Below are 15468 nucleotides of genomic sequence, written 5' to 3'. Positions count from 1 at the left end.
GGATATAATTTCCCTTCAATACTGAGGGCCCCTGGGGGCTGTACCTTGGACTAAAGGTCCCTATGGAAAAATGCATGGGGAAAACGTGTTTTGGGACCCCCTTTTTTCTCGGCCCCCACTTGACGAATCACCCAGAGACTTTCAAGGTAGGAGTGGAGCGGAGCGCCCCACCTATTTTGAAAATTTTGCAAGGATTCGTCAACCGGCGCCAAAGTTATTCCAAATAGAATGTTGCGGATTTCCTATGGAAACACGGTCCTACTATAACTATCTACTGGCGACCGCCCGTAGATAATATACATATATATATATATATTCACTGAAAAAAACATAGGTTTCAGGGGCGTTATAGTTAGCTGGACATTTCCCTCGTACAAAACCCTAGAAATTCCCCCGTTATAGTTAGTTCAGCTAACTATAACTCGCCCCCCCGCAATGCACTGCTGATGATGTCATATATTACATCACTCATGACATGGTCAGTGACATCACTCATGACATCACTGATGACATCTGAAATGACATCACTGATGACATCACTGATGACGTCATCCATGTGATAAATTAGTGCATCTTCTCACACCCTTTGATATACTCAATCAAAATTTCAGACGTCCATTCTCAAAACCATAGATACTCCAATACCAATAACTACATACCCACTCAATGACTCTTAGATCTACACACACATCCACTCACTCACCTGTACAGTCACTCATACTTACTGTCACTCAGTACAGGACTATCATATACATTAATACACCTACATAGACACTCACACACCACCAATCATCCATAGAGGTACTCTCACACCTAGTCAGTCATGCAAATAATTAATCACACTCCCATTTACTCACCTATGCAGTTATACACACACAAGTTCACTTACTCATAAAAATAGTACAACATTCTTACACTCTTATACAATCACTGATACAAGCACACACTCATCCATACAGCCACTCTCACAATCACACACTCTCACATATACCCACTTATATACTCTTACACACATATATACTGCCTTTCACATATGTAGTTAGTCACACATGTACCACTGAGATATACATTCAATCACTAACACACCCATACATACACTCACCCAACCATACAGTCCATCACAGATGCACTCTTAAAACCATGCACCCATAGAATCACCCACTCACACATGTATGCACAGAGTCACACACACCCCACCCACACAAACACTCAGGCACCCATACAGATACTCAGACAACCAATCAATAACCCATAGAGGCACTCATATAGCTATTCACGAAACCATGCTGCCCCTTATACACCAACAGACAGACAGATACAGACATTCACACAGTTTAGTCACTAGTCTGCAGTAAGATATGTTTAATGACTCACTTATAGCGTCAGTCACGCACCTACTAAATCACGGGTACTCATAGTACGGCCCGCGGGCCGCTGGCGGCCCGCCCGGCCTTCATTGGCGGCCCGCGGTCCGTTGTCATTGAAGGATTCTTTACCGGACGCCATTTGTCCGTAATCTTAACCGGGCACCGATCGCACCGGCAGAGCTTCCACCCACCTCCCTTGACCCCGATGCCGTTGAGGTCGGATGTGACAGACTCCGATGCAGCACCAAAGCTCAGATACCAGCAGCATTAGAGACGCACAGCGGGATGGCAACCTTCACACCTCAGCCCTTGATGAGCTGTTAAGAGGTGCTTGAAGGTGACTGAGCGGGAGGGGCTGACGCTTCAGGAGCAAGGACATCTATTCAGCCCTGAATGTGTCATGTCTCTGCAATTTAGAGGGGCCTCACACATTCCCTTTCTGCCCAGGGCCCCAAACATCCTAGAGCAGGCCTGGATTACCCCGAGGCAGCACGTTTCTATTGTGAATCGTCCTCAAAATGTCAATGATCTGGTGAGTTACAAACATCAGCCATAAGGTTGCTTTCTGACTAAATCTGTGAATTACTTGTATTGCCAACATCTCGAGGTTGCACAACCATCCACACACCGAAACAGAATGTTTCTAGCCGCAGAGGGCAAGAGAGAGACAGATACGTATCTACTTCCTGCTCATTTCGGACAAAGCACTCGTCACTGACGGTCAACTGTAGACGGACAGATGCACACCACGCTTCTCTCAACTGTGGATAAGTGGCCTCACGGGATTTTTAACGTATGAAGGAATAATTTACGGCTGGCACATTGAAGAATGAAATATGTGATTGCAGATCTATTGCAATTTAGAGGGGCCTCACACATTCCCTTTCTGCCCAGGGCCCCAAACATCCTAGAGCAGGCCCGGATTACCCCGAGGCAGCACGTGTTTATCTTCACAGAGCTTAATTACTGTCACTAAATTGTAAGCAAACCTCCGTTCTTCAAACATGCAGTCTATAATATAATAAAATAAAGAAATGGCACAATCACACCCACACTGATTAACAAAGTATGGCGGACAATCAGTTAAATCAGTTCTCTTGAAGTATCTCCTTTAAGTACTGTACATCACAGTGGGGGATGGCAAAACTAACATTTTAGAAAGAGAGCCTGTCTTCTCGTTGTTTTGTCCAGGAGTGGGTGAGGAGCCTTACCCCACCCTGAAACCAAGATACTAGAATACTGCATGCCCACCCTGGTGGATCCTGTTCCCCCTCCTGTGATGGCTCCTGCCCCCCCCATGTGGTGGCCCCTGTAACCCCACCCCCCGCCTGTGATGGCTCCTGTCCCCCCTGTGGTGGATCCTTTCTCTGCCCTGGGTGGCTTCTGTCCCAGTCCTGGAATGGCTCCTGCATCGAGGGTGAAGTTCTTGATGGGCCTCTTCTCAAAAGGCTCAGCTCAAAATTAATATGAAAAGTTGAGCGAGTGAGTAAGTGAAGGGATGGGTGGATGGCTGGATGAATTAGTGAAAGGCTGAATGGATGAATGAACGATTGAATAGATGGATAATGAGAGGCTGGATGGATTAATGAGTGAGTGGAAAGATGGATGAGAGGAAAGGTAAATAGCTGGATGAATGGGTTGAAGGGTAGCTGGATGGGTAAAAGGGTGGATGGATGAGTGAAAGGATAGATGAGTGAAAAGGTGGATGATGAGTGAGTGGGTGGATGAGTGAAATGATGGATGGATTGAGGAATTGATAAGTGCAAGGGTGAATGGATGGACGGATGAGTGAAAGGGTTGATGTAAGGATGGATGAGTGAGTAAAAGGGTAGGTGGACAAAAGGATGAATAGATGAGTGAAGGAGTGAAAAGATAAATGGATGAGAGAAAGGATGGATGAGTGATAGGGTCAATGGATGGATTCATGAGTGGATGAGTAGATGGGTGGGTGGAAGGAAGGATGGCTAAGTGAAAGGGTCGATAGAGAGAGAAAGGGAGTATGGATGGATGACTGAAAGGGTGGATGGGTGGAAGAAAACTAATCGGTGACATGAAATGTAAAATAAGTTCGTAGTGTTTGTCTTTAACATATCTATTTTTGGGACTCTGAAGCCTGTGCTGCACTGGGCATGTGCTGAATATCCGGTTACTGCAAATTGCCATGCAATCCCACTTAAGATTGCTATTGTCTGCTAATAAAAAAACATTATAAATATGTGCTCCATGTAGTTACATCTGCTTTAGAAATACAGCATTGTCTAGTAATGTTTTGAAACAGCAGTGATATTTTCCCCCCTATAGCCCCCCCTACTGACCCCACCCTACTGACCCCGCCCCCAATGACCCCGCCCCCACCAGTGCGGCCCTCGGCCAGAAACCACACTGTAAATTTGGCCCCCGAGAGAAAGTTTGTGAGTACCCATGTACTAAGTCATCCATTCACACACTTATACACCCACTCATTCTTCCATAGGTTTTTCCCTATATAAATATTAAACATATTTAAAATTTACAGAAACACACACTCACTGGATGACATCATCAGTGATGTCATCAGTGATGTCATCAGTGATGTAATATGTGACGTCATCAGCAGTGCATTGTGGGGGCGCGAGTTATAGTTAGCTGAACTAACTATAACGGGGGAATTTCTAGGGTTTTGTACGAAGGAAATGTCCAGCTAACTATAACGCCCCTGAAACCTATGGTTTTTTCAGTGAATTTCTAAGGTTTTTTAAATGCCAATACCTAACTATAACGCCCCTGAAACCTATGGTTTTTTCAGTGAATTTCAAAGGTTTTTTAAATGCCAATTCCTAACTATAACGTGCATGAAACCTATAGTTTTTCAGTGAATTTCAAAGGTTTTGTAAATGCTAATTCCTATCTATAACTTATCTGTAAAGATATCATGTTTAATGATTTTCATTGGATTTCTATATTTTTCAATTTCAGTGTGTCAATTTCATTAATTATGTTTTTTTGAAATACTATTTTATCACCATTTTTTTAACCTATTTTTTCAATTAATTCTTTTAAAAATTAAAAAATATTATTTGCTTTTATTGTTTTGTTAAAAATTTTGTTTTTATATTTTTAAAACTATTTTTTAAACTATATTTTCAAAACGTTATGTTTTCTTTTTTTTCCATTTTTTTGGGATTCGCGCACCCTATACGCACCGTTCTCGATCCCTACGCGAAAGCATCCGCGCACGGTATGCGTTGGGTACGTGTTTGCAATGTGACCGGTACGTGACTCCAAGCCTATACGCGACACGTACGATGTACGGAATGCGATGCGTGCGCGCTTCCGCGATGCGTCATATGCGTGTATGACACGATGGGTGCGCGGATCCGGCGAAATATTTAACATTTAAAAAAACATATATATATATGTATTTCATGTGAATATTAATTGAACACAAACTGTAAACTACTCATGAAAGTAATATATTTCTACATCTAATCCTATATTCCTTTTAAATTCAATTTCGCAGATGCGCGCTGGGTGCGTTCTGTGTAAGCGCACGGTGCGCGGATCCCATATGACCTGCAAAAAAAGAGATTTGATTGGTTCATTACACTTCCATTCTAACTATTGAAAGACCCCACCCATTTCAATCATTCTTCTTTGTGCTTCTTTGGAGGAACATCTCACACCTTAGAACTAGAAGAAACTTTTTGGGGAAGATTTCCACAGCTGCAATTTTTCTGAAGACAATGGCTTCTGCACAGCAGCCACCATCAGAATCAAACCATTCGTCAGATGAGGAATTTGTTGTGGAACATCCACGCACAGAAAGATACACCTCTGTGGTGTGGAAATTTTTTACCTTCCCGGAAGGATAAAAAAATAAAACTAATTCTACAAAAGTGACATGTAAAATATGTCAAAGAGTGCTTTCTAGAGGAGATCCATCAAAAAAATACTCTTGTGGGACTGCCAGTATGTTAAAACACCTGAAGACTCTGCATCCCGTGAACCTGGCCAAGCAGGAATGCAGAAGACTCCGACAGCAGCCTCAGCCAGCAGTGGCAAGCACTTCTGCAGCATCACCATCGAGCACTCACCCGGACATACGTCCAGAATTTGGAAAACTAAAAATTAGTTGCATTAAATGCAACAAACTGCTATGTTATGGCGAGCAGTCAATTGAACTAATCTGCTGAGCGCAGCAAAACCACAGGTGCTAAACTTGACTGTTTTGTTCCTCCTGTTGTCTCTTTTTCCTTTTGAAAAAAACAAAAAAATAACAAAATTGTTCCAAAAAGTACAAAAAAATTAAAAAACAAAAAAGAAGAAAAAAAAACTAACTTGTCTGGTTTAAAAAAAGAGCTATATTTGTTTGTTTGTCTGTGAAACTTTAGATGAATGTATGTGTAGTACGTAATTGACTGAACAAATGCATTAGTAGTGTATGGTGAATGTGTGAGTGCAGAACTATGAGGAAGTGCTGCAGCATCACACAGTAACCTCTTTAACTACAGTGAGCTGTAGTACTTTCGAAGCACAGGGATGCGACATATGTACATAAATATGTTGCACATCTATGCTTCTCTCTGCACGGCTGCTTAAATTGCAGCCATGTGGTGACACAGGCACCCTTGCACCATAGTGCAAGGATATCTGTGTCATGTAGTGTTTGTTTTTGTGCAGGAAGACACACCTTCCTGCACATAAACAATCAGTAAAGGCATTTTTCTCCTTCAATGTATGCTGAACATTTTACCATGCATTGAAGATATAAAAATGTGGAGAAATGAAAACAATTCTCCTTGTTGTGCTTTCCTACACCAATTTTAGAATGGTGCAGCATTCACACACATATCGAGATTTTTAATTTTTGATAAATCTAGAGATATGTCTTGTTCTATGAGTATTCAGTGCAATCATGCACAACAACACTTATAGAACACCCTTTCAACGCAAAGTGGTGTGCATGATGAGGTTGTATTTACATGGAGTAGAAAAAGTGCACAGAGTGCCTTTTCCTCTCTTTGTAAATATGAAAGAGTGTCTTGCGCAATAACTATGTTACAAAAAGTGACATATTTCCGGTTTTAAAATTCCTTGCAAATGATAGAAGGTAAGCACAGAGTTTTGGCTGCACAGATGTTCAAATAAGAATGATTGAAATGATTGCGGTCCTTCAATAGGTATAATGGGAAATATTATGAACCCCTCAAATCTCTTTTTTTGCAGGTCACATGATATCTGATTATGGTCAGATTTCAAAACTACATAGGTATAAACAGAGAGTTTTTAGAAACGTGTTTCAACTTTGTATCTTCTTGCAGACCTCCTCATTCTGCATATTGAGACTTAGTTAAACTTACCTTCACAGTAATAGGAATAAAAAATGGTATACATTTTTTCAGATTTTCATTGCAATCTAAATTGATATAAATTGCTTATTTTAAAATTTGGATCTGTGAAAGAAAAGAAAAAAAATATATAACATGCAATAATACATTTTTTACAACACAGCATAATTACCACAAAGTAATTTGCTGTTCTCAGAATATATTGAATTTCACTAGAAATAGTGATTTCAATCGTACTCATCACTTAACGGCAGGCAAAAAAAAAACAATCAGAATGATTGTTAAAAAAAAACCAACATGCTATTCTCAGTAAAATACCAGAAAATACAAATCACACATATATGAAATGCTTACGGCTTACAACATTTTATAACTTTAACTTATAAAAACTGTAAATATTGCCGCTTTAAAATATTAACCGAATCAATGACCACCAAAAAGTCCATAATTCAAAAATATACCTTTTCTTGAGGCCAAATGGTATTTTTGCACTCCTTCTTTATGTAAATTGTCCAATGGTAGTCCTATTAAATTATAATAATAAATTCCTCAGAGAATTAATTATCTTCCTAAAACTTAGAATTTTGTAATTCCCTAGGCAAACGTTGTTTAAAAAGCAACTGTGAATCATTACAAAGGTGCCGATTCCGATCCTGTAAAACCCGGGTACGAACCGTCGGACGGAGCGTTTTCTCTGTCCGACTCGTACCCGGGAAAAACACCTTACAAACCCGCAAGTACGATTCGTACAGAAACACCATTTCCGTACGAATCGTAAAAAACACCGACCGGCAAAAAAATACATACAAATCAGATCCGGGACACCGCGGACGTGACGTCCGGACGGAGTCAGTCAGCGTTTCACGAACCAGCAAGTACAGTCCGTGCCCACGTCACTCCGCTCGGATTATACTTTACGGCAGCCAAAAACTGCCGGGAAATCAGGGCGACGCGCAGAAGGAGCACCTGTACACGACGGACAGCCATGGACCCCAACCTACGTGTCATCCCGGCCCTCATAGCAGTCCACCTGGTGTACAGGAACCGCCGCAGACGCCGCAGAAGGTCAGAACAACACCCAGGGGCAAAGGGGGGGGGCAGGGGCAGGAAACATAACCCCCACCCAAGTTCAAAATGATACATGCCCTGTACATACCTGACCCCCAGGGCATGGTCACTTCGGGGGGCGGGGATGTCTCCACCAAGGCCTGCGTCCGCCACAACGGAAGTCGACATGGACGTGAACCGCCAACACAACAATTGTGGTACGCACCGTACCCATGCCTTAAGACCGTGGGTACGAGTCGTACCACGCCCACCCCTACGTCTCCCCAACAAAGGCGGTACGGCCTGTACCCATGCCTTTGGGACATGGGTACGGGCCGTACCGCCATTGTTGGGGTGATGTAGGGGTGGGCGTGGTACGACCCGTACCCACGCTCTTAAGGCGTGGGTACGGGCCATACCCCTACGGCACCCCAACAATGGCGGTACGGCCCATACCCACGTCCCAAAGGCATGGGTATGGGTTGTACCACGCCCACCCCTACGTCACCCCAACAATGGCGTGACGTAGGGGTGGGCGTGGTACGACCTGTACCCATGCCTTTGGGACATGGGTACGGGCCGTTCCGCCATTGTTGGGGTGACGTAGGGGTACGGCCCATACCCATCCCTTAAGAACGTGGGTACGGGTCGTACCATGCCAGTGGACAGACACATAGGGGTGTGTGGCCATCAGCCCAAGCAGTGCCCATACACAGGAGGGGTGGGTGCAGAGTCCTCCCAGCAGTGCCCAGACATAGGAGGGGTGGGTGCCTATCACTCCCAGCAGTGCCCAGACATAGGAGGGGTGAGTGCAGAGTCCTCCCAGCAGTGCCCAGACATAGGAGGGGTGGGTGCAGAGTCCTCCCAGCAGTGCCCAGACATAGGAGGGGTGGGTGCCTATCACTCCCAGCAGTGCCCAGACATAGGAGGGGTGGGTGCAGAGTCCTCCCAGCAGTGCCCAGACATAGGAGGGGTGGGTGCCTATCACCCCCAGCAGTGCCCAGACATAGGGGGGGTGGGGGCAGAGTCCTCCCAGCAGTGGACAGAGACATGGTGGTGTGTACACCATCCTACAATTTGCAAAACTCCATGGGTGCATGAAGGCATACACAAAGTGCGACTATATTGAGAGTGGCATGCCAACACATCACTGACAGCAGTGTCCTACTCCCATGAGGGTGGATGTCCATCCCCCACTGCATGACACACCACATGTGGGTGTGATGACAAATGACACATGCTTACCCACCCCTGGCGCTGGCAGCACAATACACACACTGAGAGCATGCAACAAGACTTTATATTCATGTGCCACCCTACTAAACTAAGAGACCCAAAGGGAACACACACTGTCACGCACATTCCAGGACTGATAGGAATGTACAGGTGCTGGGGCAGCCAACAAGTTGTTGCCTCCCATGGAAGGAAAAGGGTGGAGTACCCACAGATACAATGCCCACAATTGTCAGACAGGTGCCCAAAGACCCTGCAGAACATGTAACACATGTGTGCGAGGCTGAGAGTACACACATGCATTGTGCGTAAAAGGGAACATGTCCACATGAAGTCATGTCAATATACTCCATACACAAGTACAGTGACCACCAAGGATGCCACAAATGATGCAGGTGGAGACATTGCTGAGCATGCATGGCCAAAGTTGAAGGGATCCGTCACACACCCAGGAAATGTAGACAGAGCTCTGCACAACAATTGGGAAACACCCTGCAGGGAAGATGTCAGGGTCCACAGAGGAAGGAACACACCTTGGGACAATGTCACCATATAGTAAGAGCTTACATGACCAAAGATTATTTGCAGATACCTTGTGATGGCACACAGATACCAGGTTCCACCCCATGAGCAGCACACTACAACATTTCCCAGACACCTAACACATTATCACCACCCAAAATCATGGAGCAGCACCACCAACAGCAAGACCAGAAAAGCATTTGTGTGCAAATGAAAACCAAAATGCTTTATTCAGCATAAAAAATTATAGCAAAATATATGTCCACTATATACAGGGCCCATAGGCCAGGCCATGTGCGAAGTCCTGGTGGGGGACACTTTGGGACGCGTCTCCCCTAGCTTGCCTGCACAGTTCACTGTTCCATATCATCCACAGAAGGGGGGGCATCATGTGGGGGGAAGGACCAGGCACCGCAGGGACAGGAGGGGCAAGGGTAGGTGTTGTGGGTGCAGGGACGGACGACTCCACCACAGGAGGTGGGGCAGCGCCAAAGGTGGTGGTTAGCAGGGCGCTGCACACGGTTGCAAGCTCTTCCAGCGTCTCCCCTGCACCCGAATGGACCACAGGCCCCCAGGAGGGGGGGGGGGTCAGAGGGATGGGTTGCAGCGCTACTGGGGGAGGGTGTGGACAAGGGGGGGGACTCAACTACCCTGGCCGGGCACTGCCTCCACCGCTTGCAGGGTGGTGCCACACTGGGGCTGAGGGACACACTGGCAGTGAATGACTCTTTGTCCGACTGTTGGGCAGGAGAGCTAAGGGGAGTGGTTTTGGAGGAAGTGGGTCGTGAGGACTGCGGACTTCCACTGTGGCTGCGTGTCTACCGTTTGCCCCCTGACCCAGTGGGTGTGCCTACTTCCCCCTGTGTGTGTGTGACAGGAGGTGTGCACTTGCCCTTCCCTGGTGGTGTGCTGCCTGTGTCTGGTGGGGTGCGTGCATGGGGACGTCTGGGTGTGCTTGGGACAGGCATGGGAGTGGGAAGTGTGGATGGTGCAGGGGTAGGGGGGGACGGAGCGCTGCAGGAGACCCATTGCTGCAGTCAGTGACGAGTCTATGGACCTCAGCAACCTCCGTTGGTCAGACATCGCTGCTGACATGCCGTCCATGTACGACACCATCTGTGTCAGCAGTCTGGTGTGGCCATGGAGGACATTAAGCTGCGATGTCTGACCAACCTGCAACTGCCGCAGAATGTCCACAGACTCGGCATTGATGGAAGCAGGGGAGACAGGGGCAGGGGGTGCGGTGCCTGGCAGGAAGGAGACATGTTGGCGCCTAGCACGAACGGAAGGGACCCGAGCAAGTGGGAGGCCGGTGATGGGAATGAAGGGGGCGGCGAGAGATGGAGTGCTGCTTTCAGCTCTGGGAGCAGCCTCCGCCCCCTCTGGGAGCTCAGCCTCGGACCCGTCAGCGTCATAGTCGGTGGTGGGACTGGACAGGTCCTCCGCCTCACTCCCCTCGGCCTCCGTGCCACTCGCTGCGCCCTACTCGCCAGCACTGGTGGCACCGGTGCTGGAACCCTCCTCAAGGTCCATGCCAGTGTCTCCCTCGGTTTCCCCCAACGATGCTGTGGGCAAGGTGAAGAGACAGGAAAAATCAGACACCTGTATACATATGACACATGATTCAAAACTACATAGGTCACAGTGCATAGCATGAAAAACAACATGAGTAACATCTACAATACTACGCACATATGTAGGCCCTGCACCACACAGTTGGTTGACCCACCATGCCACTGGGAAACAATGGAGAGCATGACACAACAGCAAATAACTTGATATCAAATTAGACAGAGGAGCCAGTCTCTGGGGACAGTCGAGCACAGCATCTGGACCACACACCGTTGCCAAAAAAGGGATGAGCAGGAACCATGTCTCCTAACTTTTGGCACATGCTGCTTAGCACATACATTAAAGCATGCCCAACATGACTGGGTCACTGCATGTTGAGTGTATGTTCAGACAATCATCACACACAGGCCAGACCTGGCAAGGAGACATGAGGTTTGGACATGTAGCCCTTTCCTGCACAACCCCCCCCTACATGAGACAATGTGATTGAGACAGAGGAAGTACTTACACCTCCTACTCGGGGATTACAAACATGCCCTTCAATAAATCCTGAGTGTACACAAAGTAACCCTCGTGCGCCTGTCCACACATATAATTGACAAACAACCATCATCAGATAGTTGTTCCAAGACACACAGGCACTGGCCACTGTGAGTATGCACAAGCCAAATTGGGTCACCCTGTACAGTGGACACATGTAGCACACTTTACGTAAATACAAATTAGGCCAGGGTACAATGCCACAGAGCCCAACCTATGCTGAAGACACAGAGAATGTCCACATTGTTGGATGACACACATGATACCTAGGAAAAGGTGCCCCAGGGGACTGTAGTGGCCACACTCCTCCATGGTCCTGTATGGATATGACAGCAACAGAAGCGACAGTCCCTGCACTATGCACATCTCCCACTCATGCACATCATGTCTGAGGGCACAACATTGGTCATGCATGCTGTAAGGCAGGACACTTGTAAGACACACTCCTATGTCGGGACTCAGCATCAGTGGCAACTAACATGGACCCCACAATGACTGAACTGGCCAGGGCACAGGCAAGGTCCCAACACATGTCACATACCACCCCCACACGCATTGGGCACTTGGATTAACTGGCAGCCTAGATAACCTTGTGCAAGAGTGACTACACACAGACCAGGGTACACATGTCAAGGAGGGGAAGGGAGGAAGAACACGGGTTGACTTGGGGAAACAGGATATGCACTGCACATATAAACCCTGGCAGTGTATCCATGCGACTGGGCACTTCCAAAAGCTGGTGACACACAACAAACACACATGTACCTACCCCCTTCCTGCTGCTGCTTCTCCTGTAAGCGGCCTCCTTCCAGATCTCCCCCTTGGCATAGGCGCCTACCTGTGAGGATGACAAAGTGAGACAACATCAATACACCTGCTACATGTCACAGAGACACACATTTGAACAATTTGGCTGGTGTGAACAGGGCATAGTATGCAGCCAACTCATTGCACCTTTGTCATAGGGACATTATCCTCTGGGGAAGGCCAAATGCACTATGTGGCATTGAAAGTACACAGGTGGAATGAGGGGTGCCACACAATCAATGATCCTGGCTCACAATGTGCATCACAAGCTACACCAGGATTATGTGCAGCACCTCAAAGCAGTCACATGCCCCAGGCCACTGACGCAACCTCAGCAGAGTACACAGGCACAGGACAATCACCTGCCATTGGCAACTGCGGGTACAAACCTCACTCTGCACATGTGCCACTTGACTGGGGGGTGTCACAGGTGTTGGGCGAGCCCAGCACATCAGACACACAGCACTGCTCCCTGCTCACATCAGATGGGTAGGGTATATGCATCCCTCATGCATCTGGGCTGCAACAATCCACATAGACACTCACCCACATGACAGGGGACTTACACACACACACCAATGTCCAGGGGATGAACACATCATTTGGACACTCTCACCACAGGTACACTCAACTCACACACATCTGTGGGTACAGTCACCTGTCACACTGGGGGGAACACAGAATCACATCAGGACTGTAGAAACAACATTCCCAAGAGGATTAGCCAGGCTGAATGTGACATGCACCATGCAGTGATTGTCACAGTAAGCACTATGCAAGTGAGGAGTGCAGACATGCACTACAGCATGCTCTGCATGGGAGACATGAGCCATTCCCCCCCCTGGGACCCACTCTAAAGAACATTGCATGTCTGTCACACCTGGACTCAATGCCAGAAGTGACAGTCACAAAAAAGGGGCACAGTCTCAGCTAGTGGAGTCAGCACTCACCTGCTCCCCTGGTCTCCCATACAGGCTGGGGTACTGTGGGAAGATGACATCCAGCAATGCCACATTCTCCTCCAGGGTGAATGGCTGGGCCCTCTCCACAGACCTGGACATGGTGCCAGAGGAATCACAAGCAGCAGCAGTGGTGTGGAATGAAAGGTTGTGCAGGCAAGTGCTCTCTCATGGGACCTGGCTGCCTTATATTTGCCTTGCTGGCCTGTTTCATTTACAGGAGTACAGAGTGATTGGTCAGTCTCATTTGCATCCTACGTTTCCTCCAATCCCTTTAAACCTTCCCCAGTGAGGGCCTTTGCATGATTCAAAAATTGAGCATGATGTCAAGTCAACAACCACTTGGCAACATTGTATATTGTCTCCAACCGACTCTTGCTGGCCACCTGATGAATAATTTAAACTGGAAACTCGATCTCCATGACAACCAGCATGCATTTAGGCCCTTATACTTGTCCCTCATGTGTAATTTCACTATACACACACAGGTACGGTGCGTTCCACGCCCCTAGGGCACCACTACTCCAGTGATACGGTCCGTACACTCGTGTGTAGGGTCCGTATCACTATGGTAGTGTTGCCGTAGGCGTACGCCATAGGGATACGGTCTGTACACGCGTGTATAGGGTCTGTATCACTATGGTAGTGTTGCCGTAGGCGTACGCCATAGGGATCCTGTCCGTACACGCGTGTACGGACCGTATCACAATGGCGTATGCGTGCGGCTACACTACCATAGTAATACGGACCCTACACACGCGTGTACAGACCGTATCACCATGGCGTACGCGTACGGCTACACTACCATAGTGATACGGACCCTACACACGCGTGTACGGACCGTATCACTATGGCATACGTGTATGGCTACACTACCATAGTGATACGGACCCTACACACGCGTGTACGGACCGTATCACTATGGCGTACGCGTACGGCTACACTACCATAGTGATACGGACCCTACACACGCGTGTACGGACCGTATCACCATGGCGTACGCGTACGGCTACACTACCATAGTGATACAGACCCTACACACGTGTGTACGGACCGTATCACTATGGCGTACGCGTACGGCTACACTACCATAGTGATACGGACCCTACACACGCGTGTACAGACCGTATCACCATGGCGTACGCGTACGGCTACACTACCAGAGTGATATGGACCCTACACACGCGTGTACGGACCGTATCACCATGGCATACGCGTACGGCTACACTACCATAGTGATACGGACCCTACACACGCCCTCAGAGCATGTGTACGGTGCGTTTCACACCTTACACTGGTGACAGGCGGCACACAGAAAGGAATTGAGCTGTTATACTTGGCCAAGGCTGGACATCAAGTCATTGTCAGTGCAGTCCTACATGTCTCGGGCCTAGGTGTGTCAGGCTGTGATGTGGCACAAATCTCCTCATGTTTGAACCCAATAGATGTGTGATGAGCTGTGTACACATGTCATGTGTGATGGTGCACTATGTGCCACACATCCCCTTCACACCTTTGACATGTGTGCATGTAGTACAGACTTGTTGAGCAATGCGTCACTGGCATGGCACAGTCGCCAACACCCGCAACTGTCCCCTGATGCCAGGTACACTGATAATTACACCTGACATGTGACTACCGGCGTTGCACAATGTGAGTATGTCATGTGTGTGTCATGTGTTCCCATTAGCTTGCTGTTGGTGTTCCGTCAAATGCATCTGCAGTTGCTGCATCCAACATGTGCATGTGTGTGGATGGGCATGGCACACTATTATGCACACCAGGACACATGTGGAATCAGACGTAACATGTGTATGTATGCATCGAACTTGGACATGTGAGACAAGGACATATCTGCGTAGTATCAATGTATGTGTGTTCAGTCTTGACATGTACCCCTTCATGGCAAGGTGTGTGGTCTGTCCTTTTTTCAGGGACATGTGACCTGTGCCTCTAGTGTTCCGCAACCTGTCTGTATGATAAACATCCTTCTTCTGCACATATGTGGATGTCTGTCACTCCTGTAATGTGTCTGCCTGTTCACTTACACTGGCCCACAGCTAGTTTCATGCCATGTCATGTTGAGCTTGAGAA

The sequence above is a fragment of the Triturus cristatus genome, chromosome 1_1, assembly GCF_964204655.1.
Source record: "Triturus cristatus chromosome 1_1, aTriCri1.1, whole genome shotgun sequence".
Taxonomy (NCBI): domain Eukaryota; kingdom Metazoa; phylum Chordata; class Amphibia; order Caudata; family Salamandridae; genus Triturus; species Triturus cristatus.
The sequence above is the reverse complement of the archived record's forward strand: the minus strand, read 5'-3'. Positions refer to the sequence as shown.